General features: G+C 45.1%; 1 long non-coding RNA gene across 1 annotated transcript; it reads right to left on the reverse strand.

Annotated features, from left to right (window-relative positions):
* Window positions 1-312: 312 nt before the first annotated feature.
* On the reverse strand, window positions 313-2,857 carry LOC146054535 (uncharacterized). Its single transcript, XR_014468226.1, has 3 exons — window positions 2,591-2,857; window positions 1,385-1,472; window positions 313-417 (listed from the first exon to the last, which is right to left on the reverse strand). It is a non-coding gene; the product is annotated as an uncharacterized LOC146054535 (long non-coding RNA).
* Between the last annotated feature and the right edge of the window lie 15,726 nt (window positions 2,858-18,583).

Genomic DNA, 18,583 nt, shown 5'->3' on the forward strand with positions numbered 1-18,583 from the left:
TCTTCTGCAATACATCACATGACCCACTTATTCAATTACCTATCCTCATAAAAAACAGCTTATTTGGAATTGGAATCAATTAGATGCCAATATATCCTTACAAGCATGCCTAACACATGCATTGCACACATTAACCCTTACAGCAATGTAAGTGCAATGGTTTGTATTACACCCTGTGTAAAAGATTATAAACAATCTACACATATACTGTTTCAAGTGCAAATAAAACCAACAACTGTGAACTTGCATAAAGAATTTATTGAAAAAAAACCATTAACATAGAAAAAAAAAAATATAAAATAATAAATTAAAGCAGCAGATCGCGGATGTCCTGCAGGTCTGCTAGAAGGAGCCTTAAGTGGTGCTCCGCTCGCAGGACGGCCCCACGCACCCCCTCATCTGCCGGTGTGGTGTCATCTGTGGGCATGTCAAAGGGGCAAAAATTAGTCATGTTATTCATGCATACATTTCACATACTGCGACATAAATGGCACAAATGCTAGGTGACATGTGTGTATGTGTATATATATATATATATATATATATATATATATATATATATCTATCTATGTAGATAGATAGAGACACATAGATAAATAGATATGACACATACATATATACATACATGCAAACTTATTTACTACATACTGTCTTTTTTGGCCTCTACCCTTTACTCTGCAGAAGACATAACAGTCATATTGTTTCTTCTCAGTCACAACCCACCCATGACTAACCAATGACAAGCATGTCATGGCCTCCGTCAATAAGAACTTGTCACAATCTGCTCAGTCTAAGTTCAGTGATGGTTCGTGGCATGGGAGTTATGCAAATGTCAGGAATGCACAGTACACATCCTCAAAATCTTAATTCTGTCTAAACCAACCTACAATTCTGTGAGGTCAAAAAAACAATCTGAACTACAGGGGGTGTTTAGGTAGAGGAGGCTCCTGGGACACTGGCAACTTGTGACTCCATTCCAAGGTAGGCCGGCCCCTACTCCATTTATAGCATACATCCTAGAGTTTATAAATAACATTCAGCAACCATATAGATTCCACTATTTGATGGGTCATAATCTACGCTTGCAGCAGGTGATTTTAATCCACAAATGATCCACTCATCCCTTTACTCCTGGATCCTGTTTAACTACAACGGTTATGTGGCAGTCAAAATGGACCTCCAACCCATCCCACAAACCTGTGTAATTGAGAGGTGTCCTGGATGAAAGGGATGCCTTGGACACCCCATCTAACCCGTACCTGTATCTGTAGCTACCCACTTTGGGGTCTATATGAATAGTATGGGCCCAAAATTTATTATCACCAGTGCTACATAAGAAATACCAGTACAACTACTTCATGAATGATGCATTATGTTAACATACCGATCTGCTGGTACTCCGGGGCCTGGCACGCCTCCTCATTTCCCACTGGCTGCATGTGCAGTGGCACATAGGAGGTGCTGGAGTCCATCTGTGTGCAATTATATTTGTTTTGTATTATTATTTATTTTGCTGCATTCCTGCCATGTTGTTTATTGTTTGGATGTATTATTTTATGGTCATTGCATCACAGTGGCATTGACTGTGACATGAATATAAATAAATGTGTTTACTTTACCCAAAATGTGTGGTTTCATGAGTACATGTCTAATACACATGTGTATTGATAGTATTAAGATTCAGTCATGTCCATTGTTAGCAGTTTTTAAGTGTGGGACAAGTACAGCATATGTGGGGGATTACTAAGGTTTCCTTGAAGCAGCAATGGTTTCAATTAAAGCACTGACAAGCGGCCTATTAGTGAGTAATGAGTAAAGGAGTAGATTCTATTGGGTTCAGGTGTTAATGGTTGTAGTCATTAGGCGTACGTTCGCCTACCGCATGAACGAGTGGTGTCCGCAAAGCAATAGTACACTTGTGGACACCGCACATTTCTGGCCTTTTTGATCGCGTGCATTCGGAGTGGTTTCCGAATGTACGCCCCCCCAACATAAGTGTACTCCCCCGTGTCCGCCCATGTTTCCGCCCCGTTTTGCCCACTTTGAAACTACGCCCATGTGTCATTCCGCATGACGCCCATAATACGCCCCTATTTCCCGACTGATAGCGGTGAACAGTTTTGGACGGAATTTGGCCGAACTGGTACCGAGTCAAGGCGTGGCACATGCGCGTAGCGTTCTCCACGCATGCGCAGACGCCGTAAAGACGCGATCCGTAAGTATGCGGTAAAGTCCGCGTCAATCAGAATAAGGGCCCAGGTGTGGAAAGGTAAGGCCAGGTACACACCAGAACGATAACACCACAATGCCTGGAAGCAGGGGAAAGCAGCAGCTAGCAATGGCATAAATCTAGCCAGGACCTGGATGCAGCTCAAAGGAATGTCCACAGAAAACAACAATGAAATACTTTATTCAGGCATCAAAGAATAAAGTATAATTTCCACAGCAAACAAAGTGACTTTCAATGGTACAAGAAATGCAGGTAGATAATGCAAAGGAATATGGATAATTGCAGGATGCCGAGTAGTGGGAGAATGCAGGCCAGCTACTCGGTATATGATAAGAAATAGCAGGAACCAAAGTACTTAACTGAAAGTCCTTCTGATAGCAGGAAAAGTAAATATCCAGAGCAGGTTGATGACAGAGACAAGGCAAATGTCCAAGGCTGATTACCAGGGGGAGCTGGAGTACAGGCCATCCACACATGGAGCAGGAACTATGAACAGCAGGGTGGAGTCCTAGTGATCCCCTTTTATACCATAGCTGAGGTAATCAGTGGATTAGAGATGGGCAAAACGGATCTTTTCGCGGACCCGGCTCGACCCGGGTCGGTCACTAAAAAGATCTAGATCCTTTGGGCGGCTCTACGGATCAGTTTGTGAAAAAAAGACAGTTATTTATGGTTTGAGTTAGTGTACCATACCTCCCAACATGACCCTTTCCAGGAGGGACACAATGCTCTGTTTCTGGACTTCCCTCTTAATGTTTGATTGTTATTACCTGTGTGGAAACACCTTTCTTGCCCATTTACCTGTTTAGAACAGGTAATAGCAATCATTCGTTAAGAGGGAAGTCCAGAAACAGAGCAAAGTCGTAGGTCAGAGATGGGGAACCTTTGGCCCTCCAGCTGTTGTTGGACTACACATCCCAGCATGCCCTGCTACAATTTGCTATTTGGCCATGATAACACTGTTGCAGGGAATGCTGGGATGTGTAGTCCAACAACAGCTGGGGCCAAAGGTTCTCTAACCCTGACCTAGGTGGTGCACTTAACATAGATTGTTCTCCACAGTATTAGCCCGTAGAATCTATGGTTTTACACACAGGGGAAATTGACTAATAATTGAATAGCCCTGCGTGGTAAACACAGTAGATAATTGAATATTGAATACGTCGGGTTTGCCCCCTTATATATCTCAGGGTCCCTTCCTGTGGGGCTACCGGTCTCTGTACTACTACTACAATTAGCCTGTAGCCCCTCCCCTTGAATATCTCCCCAATAGGCCCTCAGCATTTCAGGCATACACGCCGCCGGATACGGCAGTAGGGGGAGGTGGGGTCTGACATTCTGTGGCTCACTGTACAAATCAGGCCTCCCTCTTGAAGACCCCTTTTCATTGCCAGTTTCGGGAGGGAGGAGGGGGTCCCTATGATATAAAAATAAAAGTGTCTACTCACCCATTAAATACAACCATTTCCCTCATGCCTACCTATATACTTGTACAATGACAAATACAGGGAATAATCCTTTGTGAGGTGGTGTCCTGGGGTATTGATCATATTGGGGCAGTTTATCAATTTTGAGGGCGCAGGTCGACATGGGGATTTTCACTGTTTTTTGAGCCGACATGTGCCGACAGGCGGTATTTCATGCCCTACCTTCCACTAGGGCATGAAGTGAGATTATAATAGTGTGGCGAGCGAAGTGAGACACTGTGCCCAAAGCATTGCGAGCGATGCGAGGGTCCGATTCTCACTTCCAACTGTGTCCATGTCAACTGTGTTGACATTCGGGTCAAAAAACAGCGAAAACCCCATGTCGACCTTATGACCTTCCTCATGTCATCCTAACGTCCATGTCTACCTTTTCCCATGTCAACCTTTTCCCATGTCGACCTTTCTGCATGTCGACCTAGTGACTGTCTGACCAACGCTTGTCTGACGAACAATCCAGTTCCCAGGACCTGGGTAGAAGTCCCGTATAAAGGGACACGGCGTGTCCCATTTACACTGCCGCTGACAGGGGTCTGACCCGCTGAAGACCCGGGGTTTTGCAGCGGTGTAAAAGGGGTATTAATTTGCTCGTTGCCAAGGGAGACTAAATTTGCTCATTGCCGAGCCCCCCCTCCCCCCCCCCAAATGAAAGTTAAAAGAAGGCCCCCTCCCCCTCCAAATTAAAGTTAAATGTACTACACAGCCCAGCAAACACAGATCTAGTAAAAAAAAAAAAACACATGTGCACTGCCTAATTTATGTCTGTGTGTCTGTGTGTTCATACTTCTACTACACACCTTTCTGTGATACTACTGGTGTACTCAGGTGAAGCAATCTTGAAATGCCTGCCAGTGCCAATGCCTCTGCTCTGTCTGCTGTTGATGTGTAGTCACCAGACCTCCCTCAGGGCTTCCAGATTCAGAAGAATCTAGATCTGCACGTGACACAGCAGCAGCAGCAGCACAAGCAGCCAATTAGAAGAAAATATCTCAGCTGCCAAAGGGGGCAGTGCTGAGCTCAAGCAATGCAATGTGCATTGTATTGTATGTAATGCGTATGTAATGCTAAGCGAAACCGATCCGGATCACCATTTTGGGATCGGCGGATCGCTCGTTCTTTTGATGGATCCGTTCAAAAGAACCGGATCGTTCGCGAACGACACATCTCTACAGTGGATGCAGCTGAGAGCAACATGAAGCACACTCCTAGCTGCTTGCCATTAGCAGACAGACAGACAGGACAGAGTGTAACATATTTATGGTCCTACCGTTTTAGTAACATCATTATCCATAAATTTTATTTGTTCACAGTTGATTTATCACAGCACAATATTGCTCACCAGTATTGGCAAAAGGCTTCATTGAGTTAACTGGCTAAACAAGGGACAAAGCAGCGACACAAACACATAGACAATTAAAAGAATACAGCACATATACTGTATGACTGATTAAATCTGGCTGATTAAAAATGTGGAATACTGTGCAACAAACAAAAAATAATTCTAATAGATTTTATTTCTAAATTCTAATGCAATTGCAACTGACCCGTGCATCTAATCAAAGGCTTCAGGAGTCAGGTCAATAATAAAGATTCAATGTCTTTGCAAGAGATCCCCCTCACAATAAATACACTTTTTTTTTTAAACAAATTTTATTGGTTTTTAAAGTGCATATGAGCAAATCAGTATAAAGAATACAATCTCAGTAGCCATAGTATCAATACAAAAGACATACAAACAGAATACAAAAGTGGTCATCTCAGATAATATAAGCCATTCTGGGTAATTGTAGTTGGCTCTTAAGTTCTGTGTGGTTCTATACACCACACTTGGCTTGTATAAGGAATCCAGGGTACCGCATTTCGGGCGGTGCACGGGCGCACTCTTGCAGTGAGTCTGTCGATTATAACAGTATTTGCAGCGACGTCCTGGATTCTTAAATCGATTGTAAGCTAAGTATTTTTGTTATCTCTGAGTAGGGAGATGACACTAAGTACTATCTACAAAGAACATAATACACACTTAAAACATTTAGAAGAGATGGAAAAGAGTTAGAAAGATGGAATAGAAGAGAGGAAAAAGGGGGGGAGGGAGGGGGGGGGGTAACTTGGAGTAACAAGCACTTTGGTTGTTTTTCTGTGTATTTTGTGTTCCTCAGGAGTCAGAACCTCACGTAAGAAGAAATAGGAAGGGTATATCTGGTCAGGTCGCCTGCTGTTTCGAAGGGGAGTTGAATGGGTTCTTTTTAAGAGTTTTGCATAGAAAGAGCCACGCCTCATATGTATCTCTAAAAAAGATATTGGAGTGTGTTAGGGTAGGAATTAGTTTTTTGGGGGAATGTAACAGTGCACAGGGTGAGTAAGGGGCGAACAGCGCCTTATCTAGGTCAGGGATAGTATACTGATCCTGGTCGAGGATCCAGTCTAGGGCATATCTGTTGAGCAGGGCTTTGGAGTAAAGGAGTAGGTTGGGGAAACCCAGGCCTCCAAGATGTTTCGGTTGTTGGAGTTTCTGCATAGATATTTTAGGTTTCTTTGAGTGCCAAATGAATGAGCTGCATATTTTTGTAGTGTGTAAGGCATCCTTTCTAGAGATACTGACCGGGAGTAGCTGCATGATATATGTGAGCTTGGGGAGAAGGATAGTTTTTACAACTTCAGTGCGTCCTTGTAGAGATAAGGGGAGGTCTTTCCATCCTGCCAGGGAATTTGTTATTTTCAAAATAGTAGGGGTAAAGTTTAATTTATATAGGTTTTCAATTTTATTTGGAATTAGAATGCCAAGATATTTAATATGGGAAGTCTGTATTCTAATGGTTTTTAGTTCTGGGCTATCTGGGAACTCTGGGGGTAGTCCAGAGATATTAAGTAGTTCAGATTTTGCAATATTTATTTTATATCCTGAAAAAGTTCCAAACTGGGTAATAATCTCTAAAGATGTGGGGATGGAGTGTTGGGGGTTTGACAAGAAAAGCAGCATGTCATCAGCAAATAGTGACACACGTATGTCTGTATGTCCTACCATAATGCCTGTATAGAGTGGGGATGAACGAAGAGCGACAGCTAGGGGTTCTAGGGCTTGGGCAAACAGGAGAGGGGATAAGGGGCAGCTCTGTCTTGTGCCTCGAAGTACTTTGAAGGGTTCCGAAATGGAACCATTGCATATGATTCTGGAGGACAAGGCCCCATACAGAGTTTGTAACCATGATATGAATTCTTCTGGAAAGCCAAATCGGTCTAGGGTGAAAAATAAGTGGTCCCAGTGGACCATGTCAAAGGCCTTCTCGGCATCCAACGAGAGGATGGCCCTCGAAGGCCCCGACACGGATCCCTGGGATTGGGAGAGTGCTGTCAGGACTTTCCTGATATTCGTCACTGGGTGTCGCCCTGCGACAAAACCAGTCTGGTCCGGATGGACCAAATTGGGAACTACTGGTTTCAGTCTGTCTGACAGAATTTTTGTTAAAAGTTTGTAATCCAGGTTCAGCAAGGATATAGGTTTGTATGAGGCCGGGTCCGACAGATTTCTACCTGGTTTAGGTATTACCCGGATATTGGCAGAGTTGAATAGCATTGGGATAGTTTTGGACTTTAGAAGGGCATTAAACATAGAGGTGAGGACTGGTGCTATATGGGGTAGGAGGAGTCTGTAGTAGTCGGCCATGAAGCCGTCAGGGCCAGGGGCTTTTCCTGGTTTTAATTGGGATATGGCTCTGGAGACTTCATCTAGTGTAATTTCAGCTATAATATTTTCTTTTGTTCTTTCGTCTAGTTGGGGTAGTGTGATGTTCTCCCAAAATTGATCTTGATGTTGGGTAGTTGAGGTCGGGAGGGAGTATAGATTAGCATAGAATTTATTCAGGAGTTCTGCTATTTGGCTATTGGATGTTGTAAGTGTACCATCAGGTTTGGTTAAGGGGTGGATCGTGGATGGGGGTCTTTGCCCCTGTAGGAGATTTGTTAGCAATCTGCTCGACTTGTTTCCGTATTTATGGAATTTATATTCTTTTTTAAAGGTGTATCGTGCCTCAAGTTTGGAGAGTAGTTTATCGAATTGGGCTCTAGTCAGGTTATAGGTATTTCGATTTTGTGGGGAGGGGTGGGATTTATATGTTTGATACGCTTCTGTTAAGGCAGTTTGGGCTGAGATGTAGTCTGCTGTGAGTCTACGTTTTTGGTGTGTGGTCAGAGATATTATTGTGCCCCTGATGACGGCTTAAGAGGCTTGCCAGTATAGCATCGGGTTGGTAGTGAGGGTTTCTGAGTTGGATTTGTGATAATTCTCCCATGCCTTCAGCACTTCCTCCCTCAGGGTGGCAGAGGAGGCCAGGGAAGGAGGGCATCTCCATGAGATAAAGGTGGAGGGTTCGGGGGAAAGGACTAGTTTTATCCATGTGACTGCATGGTCAGAGAGTGTAATGGTCTCTATTGTGGCCTCTTCAATGTTTAGCAGTATATTGGACGATGCTAAGTTATAATCTATGCGGGAGAGACCCCCCGTGGAAGCCGATAGACATGTGAATTCAGAGTCTGTGGGGTGAAGTGTGCGCCACACATCTATCAGATGTAGCTTTGAGGCTAGGGCTGAGACGCCAAACTTGGGCTGACGTCTTTTTGTCTTTGGCAATATCTGTTTATCTAATACAGGGTGTGCTAGCATATTAAGATCACCACACAGCAATAGAGGGAGATGTAGGTGAGGGGACATCAGGGATACAAGCTTATCTAAAAAAGGTTTTGAATAAACATTCGGCGCATAAACATTTACACATACATAAACTTTGTCAGAAATCGTTAAATGGCATAGCAGGAAACGGCCTTCTGGATCAGGTATTATATGATCTACTTTCACTGGGACTGAGCCTCTAGATAATATCACCAGGCCTCTCGCCTTGGAATTGTATGGGGCGGCGGCTTGTACTTTCCATCCCAGGATGGATAGTTGGAGAGAATCAGTAGCAGTCAAGTGTGTCTCCTGAAGGCATGCAATATCAACACGTAATTTATTTAAGTATAATAAGATTTTCTTCCGTTTGCATGGGGAGTTAATTCCCCCCACATTCCAGGAGGCTATCTTAACAGACATCAAACATCATCATATGGGAATTCAAAAGGTTTCATACTCACTGAGGGTAAATTGTCACATGTAAATTTCCATTGTTGTGCTGGGGGGGGAGGTGGGGAGGAAAGGAAAGGTAGGGAGGAGAATAGAGAAGAAAAACATAAGGAGAGAAGAAAAAAGGAAAACATTTCCATTAATATTGTAACATACAAACTTCCGGGAGGAATGAAGTTAGGGCATGCAGTTCTATGCATCTCAGGTGGGAACGCTCAAAGCTCCCAAGGCACTTTTGCCCAAAAAGGATTAGCTTATAAACTGTAACGCCAACATGAGGGGGGGGGGAGGGGGGAGTGGTATGGGGAAGTCCAGAGTTTGGGAATATTTCCTTAAGTTCTGTACCCTGGATCTGGGGGTTATATGTTGACTCTGGGTTGGATAGTGCAGCAGGTGGTGAGGGTCGGGGGGGGGGGGGGGGAGGGTATGTCTGTCTTCAGACAGTGTCTGGGTAGGAGTACGGAGGGTCAGTTGGAAATAAGAATAGTAAAACGGGTAGTCTCAGTGCATGGTTTCTCCGTGTATCTGATGGGGGGGTTAAGGGGCTGCAGGGTAAGGCTCCCAATCGAGTCGCGGCACATCTACACAGTATTAAACATCAGTATATGAGTGTGGTTGCGTGAAGATCTTCGGACCGTTGGTGTTGGGGAGAGGATGCGGATTGAAGGTAGGTGGGGATATTGTAGTATCTCTGGAGTCAGGTGTGGGGTGGCTTTAGTCACATTCGGACATAGAGCGGGGTGGTACGTGGGTCTGAGAGTCTTTATCCAGGTATTGCTCTGCGTCGAGGGGAGTAGAGAATTCTTTGTATGAGTTTCCATCAAATATGCGCAGATTGGCTGGAAATAGAAGTGCAAATTTTCTTTCAGCCTTGATCAGCCTAGAGCATATCGGGGAGAAATCTTTCCTCGCTTTTGCAACTTCTGCTGAGAAATCTTGGAATAGGAGGATTTTATTTCCTTCCCATTCGATATTTCTGTGTCTACGGGAGGCACTCCAAATTAACTCTTTATGCAAATAGTTCAGCAATTTAAAGATTACAGCCCTGGGTCTGGCTCCCTCCTGCGGGCGCAGGGGGCCTAATCTGTGTGCTCTCTCCAAAACCATATCCGTGCAGCGATCTTGTATCTGAAGCAGATTGGGGAGTGTGAGCTTTATAAAGTCATAGAGGTTCTGACCCTTGACTGTTTCTGGGAGGCCGATAATTCTCAGGTTATTTCTTCTGGACCTGTTTTCCAGGTCCTGAAGCTTGTTATGGACCTGGTAAAGCTCCTTAGTGTGTCTGTGTGATTCCTGTTTTAGCTCAGCAATCGCCATGAAGTTTTCTCCCACCCTGTGTTCATTTATCAGTGTCCTCTGAGATAATTGAGCAATCTGATGCTTGATGTCAGCGGTTTGCTCTTTTAATAAGGGGCCAATGGCTGTTCTTATGGCCTGAACCATATCTCCATATGTGACTGGGTGTGAGGGTGCTGGGAGTACCTGTATGGAGTCTGGAGCGGTATCTTCCGTCAGGAGAGGGGCTGTGGCTGTGTCCCCGCTGTGGGTGGGTGGTGATCGGCGTGCTGGGGTATCTGGAGGCAGCAGGAGGGGTCCGGGCACAGCGTCTGATGTGCCGGGCGCCATCTTGGATTCCCTTGCTTTTTTTTCAGCGTTGCACTGTGTGCGGCTTTTGGAGGTAGGCATCGCTGCCAGCTGTGTCTCCATGCAGCGGAAGGCTTCTGGGGAGGAAGGGGTGGTGGGTGGCGGCGTCAGGGAGGCAGAATTGCCTTGTAAATGGTAGTTTGGGCGGCCTTTTGAGCGGAGCTGCAGCGTTCAGCCTCCTCTCATCAAGGAGCCGGCATAAATACACTTTAATATGATTATTCTTAGATTTATTATACAATGCCAGTCAAGAACACCCAATAAATAGTGTTAATAAGAAGAAGAAGAAGAAGCATGAACTGGCAGAAGATTGTCAAGAATTCTCACAGAAAATGCAGCCCATATTAAAAAAAAAGTGGTTCATGAGGGTATTGTCCTTGGGCCTTTCCACCCACCCTTATTTTTTATATTAATAAGCACATGCACAGTTTAACAAACCAAGCACTTCAGCAACAGGAAATATACTTTTTTGGGCTGAAGTGATTATTTTGTTTGGGCCCCCATAAAAAACAGCATCTTTGGTGTTTGAGTAAACTAAATTACCAATTGTCTTAAGGCTGCTAACACTATTGTTATTCATAAACTCATTTGGAACATTTCAGAGTCATCACCAGAATTGTTGATTATATCATTATCATCAACACAAAATATTAGCTCATATTTACAGACGGTTTAGACATGATTGAAAGAGTCTTTGGTTACAGTGCCAGAATCAGAAATATAAAGGTGCGTACCCACGGTACGATTCATGTTTCGTCCGATATCGTATGCGATGTCACGGGAACGCACTATAGGCTAAAAACCATCAGATTTGGACTGAAAATAATGTACGATCTGCGAACGATATGGTATACGATCTGACGTCACAGCTACTTGGCTAGATCCTGGACGATCACAGGGTTTGCATAATGGGCAGGGATTTAAAAAAAATAACAAACCCCTCATTGGCAGGCTGTAGAAGTGGGTGTTTGCAGGGTTGTATAAAGGCTCAGCAGCCATTTTAAAATTATTGCATTTGTGCAGAGTGACTAGTTTGTATTTCCTCATCAGGTTATTGCAGCTAGTGTGCTAATCAACCTTTTCCAAGGTCAATAATGGATACTTTTCATTGCAATATGCTGGCAGCATATGCAGGAGCTGCTGTGATAGCAGAAAGGGAGAGCTCTAATGATGAGAGAGGAAAAGGCCCCAATAGGGCAAGGCGATCCTGCTGGACCAAGCATTGGCTTTTACAGAGGGAAACTCTCTCTCATATGCCACTACTTGTCCAGATTCGAGAAAACAACCCAGTAGACTACCGAAACTACCTGCGGATGGATGACAGTACATTCCAGGAACTGCTGGGACTGGTGAGGCCCTATATCCAAAGACAGGATACCACCATGCGGAGGGCAATACCTGCAGAGGACAGGCTGATCGTCACTCTGCGTTTCCTGGCAACAGGTAGATCCCTAGCGGATCTGAAGTTTGGGTCCTTGATTTCTCCTCAGGCTTTGGGCCGTATAATTCCTGAAACCTGCAGGGCCCTATATGCTGTCCTCAAGCCACAATACTTGAAGGTAAGGACAATTTAAAAGTCACATTAGTTGTAAATATGTATTCACAGCATCCTCCGTAGAGTATATGCTAATGCACATGGTCCCATTGTGTTCCCACTTAATTGCTTTATTTGAAGTGTCCTTTGTTCTCTATGTGTGCTCCCCGCATGCTCTGAAAGCAGCAGCAGACATATACATAGAGAAATGAGCACACACCAAATACATTGTTTAATGTTGTAAAATCTGAATTAAACCAGACACCGCTTAAGATTGCTGACCACCCCAGCGGCAAGGCTTACGGAGACGAGGAGGGGGAGAGTTGGGGTGGGGTGGCCCGTAACTGTGTGGTGGCTTTTTTATGGGGCAGGAGAAATCTGCCCAGGTTGGTTTGTTGTAACCCAGTAAAACACAACAAGCATGGGCTTAATACAGGCCTGGCCAACTGCTGCCTCTCAAGATGTTGTGCAACTACAAATCACATCATGCCTTGCCACAGTTCAGCAATAAAGAAGGTAGTGTTTAAACTGTGGCAAGGCATGGTCGCATTTGTAGTTTGGCAACATCTGTCCATCCTTAATATATATCATACATGGTTTGCAAAGTATAATTATGTGTAGAAGTGTGTACTGCCAATCAATTGTCCTCCTTGGGAAGGCTCAATTGTGAGCATCAACAATGAAATATGCTATAAAATTATGTAAATATAAACCTCAAATGAAAATCATTTTTCTTCAACCTTTTTTTCTAGTTTCCTACTACCCGTGAGGAATGGCAGGGTATTGCGGCCGATTTTGAGACCAGATGGAACTTTCCAAACTGCGGAGGGGCCATCGATGGGAAGCATGTCCGCATTACACAGCCACCCAAATCTGGTTCCTTGTACTATAACTATAAAGGGTTTTTTAGTGTAGTACTGCTGGCGATAGTGGACGCCAATTATGAATTTGTTTATGTGGATGTGGGTAAAAATGGCAGGGCATCAGATGGAGGTTCACTGAAAGACACTCTTTTTTACCAGCACCTTGCCACAAAGCGCCTCAACCTCCCTTCTAGTGATGATTGCCAAAATGGACTAAATTTTGTTTTCCTAGCTGACGAGGCATTCGCACTCCATGAGCACATCATCCGTCCCTATCCTCAGAGAGTGCTTAATCAGGAGCGTCGTATTTTTAATTACAGGCTTTGCAGGGCGCGACGCACTGTGGAAAATGCCTTCGGCATAATGAGCAACAAGTTCAGGATTTTCCACAGTGCAATCAATATGCGCATCGACAAAATCCAATGGATAGTGCTTGCAAGTTGTGCCCTGCATAATTTTTTGAGGCGCAAATCAAGACACGAATTACCTGTAGTGTCAGAACCGGAACCAGCACAGCAGTCTCAGGACATCGATGGGTGGACCTCCCTTAATGCAAACCCACTGGCACATGGGTCATCACAGCGTGCAAAGCAGGTCAGAGACCAATACCTGGCCTACTTCAATGGAGAGGGTGCATTGGACTGGCAGCTTCAAGCAATTGCCTGATACTGAACCTGCTATTTGTACTTTTTTGTTTAAGATACATTACTTTGACTGCAATGTCCCAAAAATTTGCATGTGTTGTATTTTTGGAACAAATGCTATGTTTCAAGTATTAAATAAGTTTAGCTTACTATTTTATAAAGTTTATTGTATGTTACCCAAATGTATATTGTTTTTATTGAAAACCCAACTGTGATAGCTGAATGGTAGTGTACACAGATTGTGACGTACTTATCAATACCTTTGGGGAAAGCAGTAATTTATGAGAACAACAAAGTTTTGCAGAAAACAATATTTATTGCCCTTTCCACAAAAAATTGCAACCAGGCAATGTAGATTTTTTCTTTACAAAATAAAATGTGGTCCTTTCCACAAAAAATTGCAACCAGGCAATGTAGATTTTTTCTTTACCAAAAAAAATAAGGTATGATTTGTTTTCGGATCATAAAAACTATACTTCAAAGTAATGTGTTACAAGAACTTTCCATCAAGCCACATATCACTACTTCCTAACGGCTCAGCATTAACTTCTAGATATCAGGAACAGAGATATCTTTACTACCCAAAGGGACTGCATATATTATAACATTTACAACTTGTACAGATCAGGCTCACAAAGGAGAGTAGCCTGTGCACCCACCCATACAGAGGGGGTACCACTCGGGCCGGGAGTGGAAGTTTGATATTGGGGCTGTGATGAGGTAGCACTTGGGCTACAATACAAGGGTGGGCTTGTATGTTCAGTAAAACTTGGTGGTGGGTATGATGTGCGAGATGGGTATTGGTTAGGGGGAGGACGTTGGCCTTGCTGCGTTGTATATGATGCTGATGATGCAAGGTTAATATCACGCCTTAATTCGCCACTGCGACCCCGTATCATCAGATCATATACAATCCTCTTGAAATGGATGCGCTGGTCTGGTACCATTGCCTCCAATTCCTGTGCAACATGTGTACCAAAAGCATTGAATTCATTGGGTAACTTATGCAGAACCTCCTCTGCACTTTGGAGAAACCGCTCGGCACGGTTTGGTGCTGAACTTGAGGAAGCTCTAGACTTGATTGTGGTGAGGGTCCTCTTGGGTCTTGACGGAGGTGTGCTTTCCACCACCACAGCAGTCTGCTCGGCTTCGGTTTGTTGGGTGTTGGGTGGCTCTGTCTCCGCATCCGAAAGAGTGACCTTGAATGTGCACAAAAATAAACTGTCAATAACAAATTACATCAAGCTAAATAACACAGTAAATAATATTATGTATACACTCACCACGTTGCTATTATCTGTTTCCTCCTCTGGCAATAGCCCAGGAGAGACTTCCATCATTGAACACTGTGACTGACTTAGGGGGTCTTGATCCTGTAGGAAATGGAGCTGATCATAGTACCAAAAAGATGGTTTTTCAATCTCCTCTACCCCGGCTCCAGAGCGTTTGGAATCCTCATATTTCTTGCGTTCTTTTAAGTATACTGTACGGAAATTTTGAATCTTCTTTTTCACAAACTTTATGTCGGCAGAAGCATTTATGCCTTTGACGTATGTCAGCATTTCCTGCAGTGCCTTGTTGCGTTTCTCCTTATTAGCATAATTTTTGTCCTTGACCCGCCACAGACACTCATTCGCCTCATACATGTCCAGAAATCCTGTCCAAAATTCCTGGTTTGGGGTTGCCATTTCTTAAAAAAAAAAAAAAATAATAATTTAATATCAACACAACACTGACATCACATATACTGTAATAAAGCACTTTCTTCACGCAGCTCTCCATCCCCTGTGATAATGCAGCCTCACCCTCCATCCCCTGTGATAATGCAGCCTCAGCCTCCATCCCCTGTGATAATGCAGCCTCCCCCTCCATCCCCTGTGATAATGCAGCGTCACCCTCCATCCCCTTCATGCAGCCAGGTCTCCCATCCCCAACCAAGCACCATTTTCTTGCAGGCACCCCCACCTACCCCTTGATGTATGCAGGCGACCCCTCCCTACCAAGCACCATTTTCATGCACGCACCCCCACCTACCCCTTGATGTATGCAGGCGACCCCTCCCTACCAAGCACCATTTTCATGCAGGCACCACCACCTACCCCTTGATGTATGCAGGCGACCCCTCCCTACCAAGCACCATTTTCATGCAGGCACCCCCACCTACCCCTTGATGTATGCAGGCGACCCCTCCCTACCAAGCACCATTTTCATGCAGGCACCCCCACCTACCCCTTGATGTATGCAGGCGACCCCTCCCTACCAAGCACCATTTTCATGCAGGCACCCCCACCTACCCCTTGATGTATGCAGGCGACCCCTCCCTACCAAGCACCATTTTCATGCAGGCACCCCCACCTACCCCTTGATGTATGCAGGCGACCCCTCCCTACCAAGCACCATTTTCATGCAGGCACCCCCACCTACCCCTTGATGTATGCAGGCGACCCCTCCCTACCAAGCACCATTTTCTTGCAGGCACCCCCACCTACCCCTTGATGTATGCAGGCGACCCCTCCCTACCAAGCACCATTTTCTTGCAGGCACCCCCACCTACCCCTTGATGTATGCAGGCGACCTCTCCCTACCAAGCACCATTTTCATGCACGCACCCACACCTACCCCTTGATGTATGCAGGCGACCCCTCCCTACCAAGCACCATTTTCATGCACGCACCCACACCTACCCCTTGATGCATGCAGGCGACCCCTCCCAAACGAGCACCATTTTCTTGCACGCACCCACACCGCAGCTGAAACACCCATGACAAAATGTACTTGCTTTTTGTGCCTGTCTCCAGCTCCTCGTGCCTCCTCTGGGTGTGTGCGTGTGTCATGGTTTTTTGCTCTTGCTCCAGCTCCTCGGGCCTCCTCTGGGTGAGTGTGCGCCGCGGAATGGCTGATGGGGAGTGTCTGGGCAGTGTCCAGGAAGTGGCCAGGGCGTGCCGCTGATGACGCGCATTGCTTGCTAGAAAGCATACGATACAGTGTGCCGTACGATATGCACTGTATCTTATGCTTTCTAGCCAAAATTCAGTTGCATGCTCACCCGACCAGCTCCCTCCCAGACGACCGGCGGGAGCGCGCATCGTACGTCGGATAGTGCGTACACACGGTAAGATATAGTGCACTATCTAGCATGCTATTCGAAACCAGCTAGATAGTGTGCTAGATTTTGCACTATATCTTACCGTGGGTACGCACCTTAAGACTCAGACTTAGTACTCCAGGGATTGGTATAGTTTGTTGTTCAGCGATAGGGGTACATTTACCAAGCTCCTGTGTAATGGTTGCAACTCATCTGGTTACGAATGCACATCGGTTTTTAAACCAATTTCTGTTATATTACCAAGCTCCCATGTTTGCAGAATTAATGTTTTCTGATCATGAACTCATTTGTATTTGGCTGCTGAGTTTTCCAGCAGCCAAACACTGCTGAACATGAGGCATGCATGGCTCACTCAGATCTGTACAGTGTTTCTTTGTGTAAAAGTTAAAGTGTTCAAAATGTAAAAAACAAACAGTGTGGGGTCCTCCCTCCTAAAAAGAACCAGCTCCAAGCTCGTCAATATGGTACTTGTTCAAAAAATATATGGTAAAATTTGGTACTGGTTCTAAAAATATATGGTCAAATTTGTGTAGGGTCCCCCTCTATTTAAAGATCCAGCACCTGGCTTTTGGACCAGTAATGGTTTAAAAAATATGGGGGGAAAAGAACATAGAACATAGATGTCCTCCGTATTTTTTGAACCAGTTTTGGGCTCCACTAGTCAGTAAGGTATGGCCACAGCAACAGGAAATGTTTAATTTAGTCCCAGTTGTGGAATTAAACACCCCCCCCCCACCCCCAACTAGACAGCCCTGGCTGGGGTCCCTCGGTGGAGTGGAAACTCTGCAATAAAGGGGATTCTCCCTCCATAGCATCTAAGGTCCAGGACTAAGTCCCAGGGCTATGCCCAGCATGCCTTGGTGGTGGGTGCTGAGTTCATAGCATCAAAGTGTAAAAGAAAGTTTTAATATTGTGTTTTACTTTACAAGCCTCCTACACATGCTGGTTATTGGAGAACCAAATGAACCAGCATGCGTGGCATTAAAGGACCTGCTAGTATTTATAGATCCACATGCAAAACAAATTTTACAATAATGAAGGACACACGCACCATGATAGTATAGCTTTATTACACACTCATGCACACTCACATACATACTGGCACACTCACACATACTTACCTACATCTCCAGGAACCCTTTGATCCTCTTGTCCAGTAGAAATCCATAGGGTACCTGTAAAAAACATATTCACCTACTCCAGTGTAGATCAGTCCTTTTTGGTTCCTGTAGGTATCCAAACGTTAAAAAAATAAGAAAGTGCATGTCCTAAACCATACAAACTGAAAAGAATCAATGTGTACACTTGGATTCTCTTCCCCAGAATGGGGGGCCTCTATGTGACATCTGTCACTTGTAGACCCATCAGCTTTTCAGGTGGCAGCATGTAATAGTGCTCTCCTGATTGATTGAGCTCCAATGAGCTGTCACTCAAGCCGAGAACATATGCTTTAGGGCTGGCGCTACCCGCTCACCAGAGGATGCAAAACAGGGAGGCGCCAGGCTGGAGAGGCTTTTCCTATGCTGCTGCTGCTGCCGGCTGATGCTGTGCCTTACAGGCTACAGTATAAGACAGCCAGCGGTGCCGGTATCCTGAAGCGCGTTGTGGCACCCCTACTCTATATTAGGTTGCTTCGGCTTTCTCCGCCATCTATCCTCCCTCTCCTCCCTCTCCTCCATGTCCTCGACGTGAGAGGGTGAACCTGCGGTGGCGGCAGCTTGCAGCAGTAGCTTTCGCTCACTGCGATTTTCAGACTGAAGATGCCGCCCTTCAATTCAGAGCTCGGTCCTGCCGGAAGCTGACCCTGGCTGGTGGCTCTCTGTGCATAGCTGCATCTCCCAGCTCAGGGGCGGCTGCTAATGCATCATAGTCATAGTCAAAGAGAGAGAGATAACAGCCAGAGCTCTGCTTCTTCCTGGAGGCTGGCCCCACCCACCTCACTGTCTGAGCTCCGTGAGGCCAGCT

The sequence above is a fragment of the Crinia signifera genome, unplaced genomic scaffold (genome assembly GCF_055691185.1).
Source record: "Crinia signifera unplaced genomic scaffold, ASM5569118v1 HAP2_SCAFFOLD_250, whole genome shotgun sequence".
NCBI classification, from domain to species: Eukaryota; Metazoa; Chordata; class Amphibia; order Anura; family Myobatrachidae; genus Crinia; species Crinia signifera.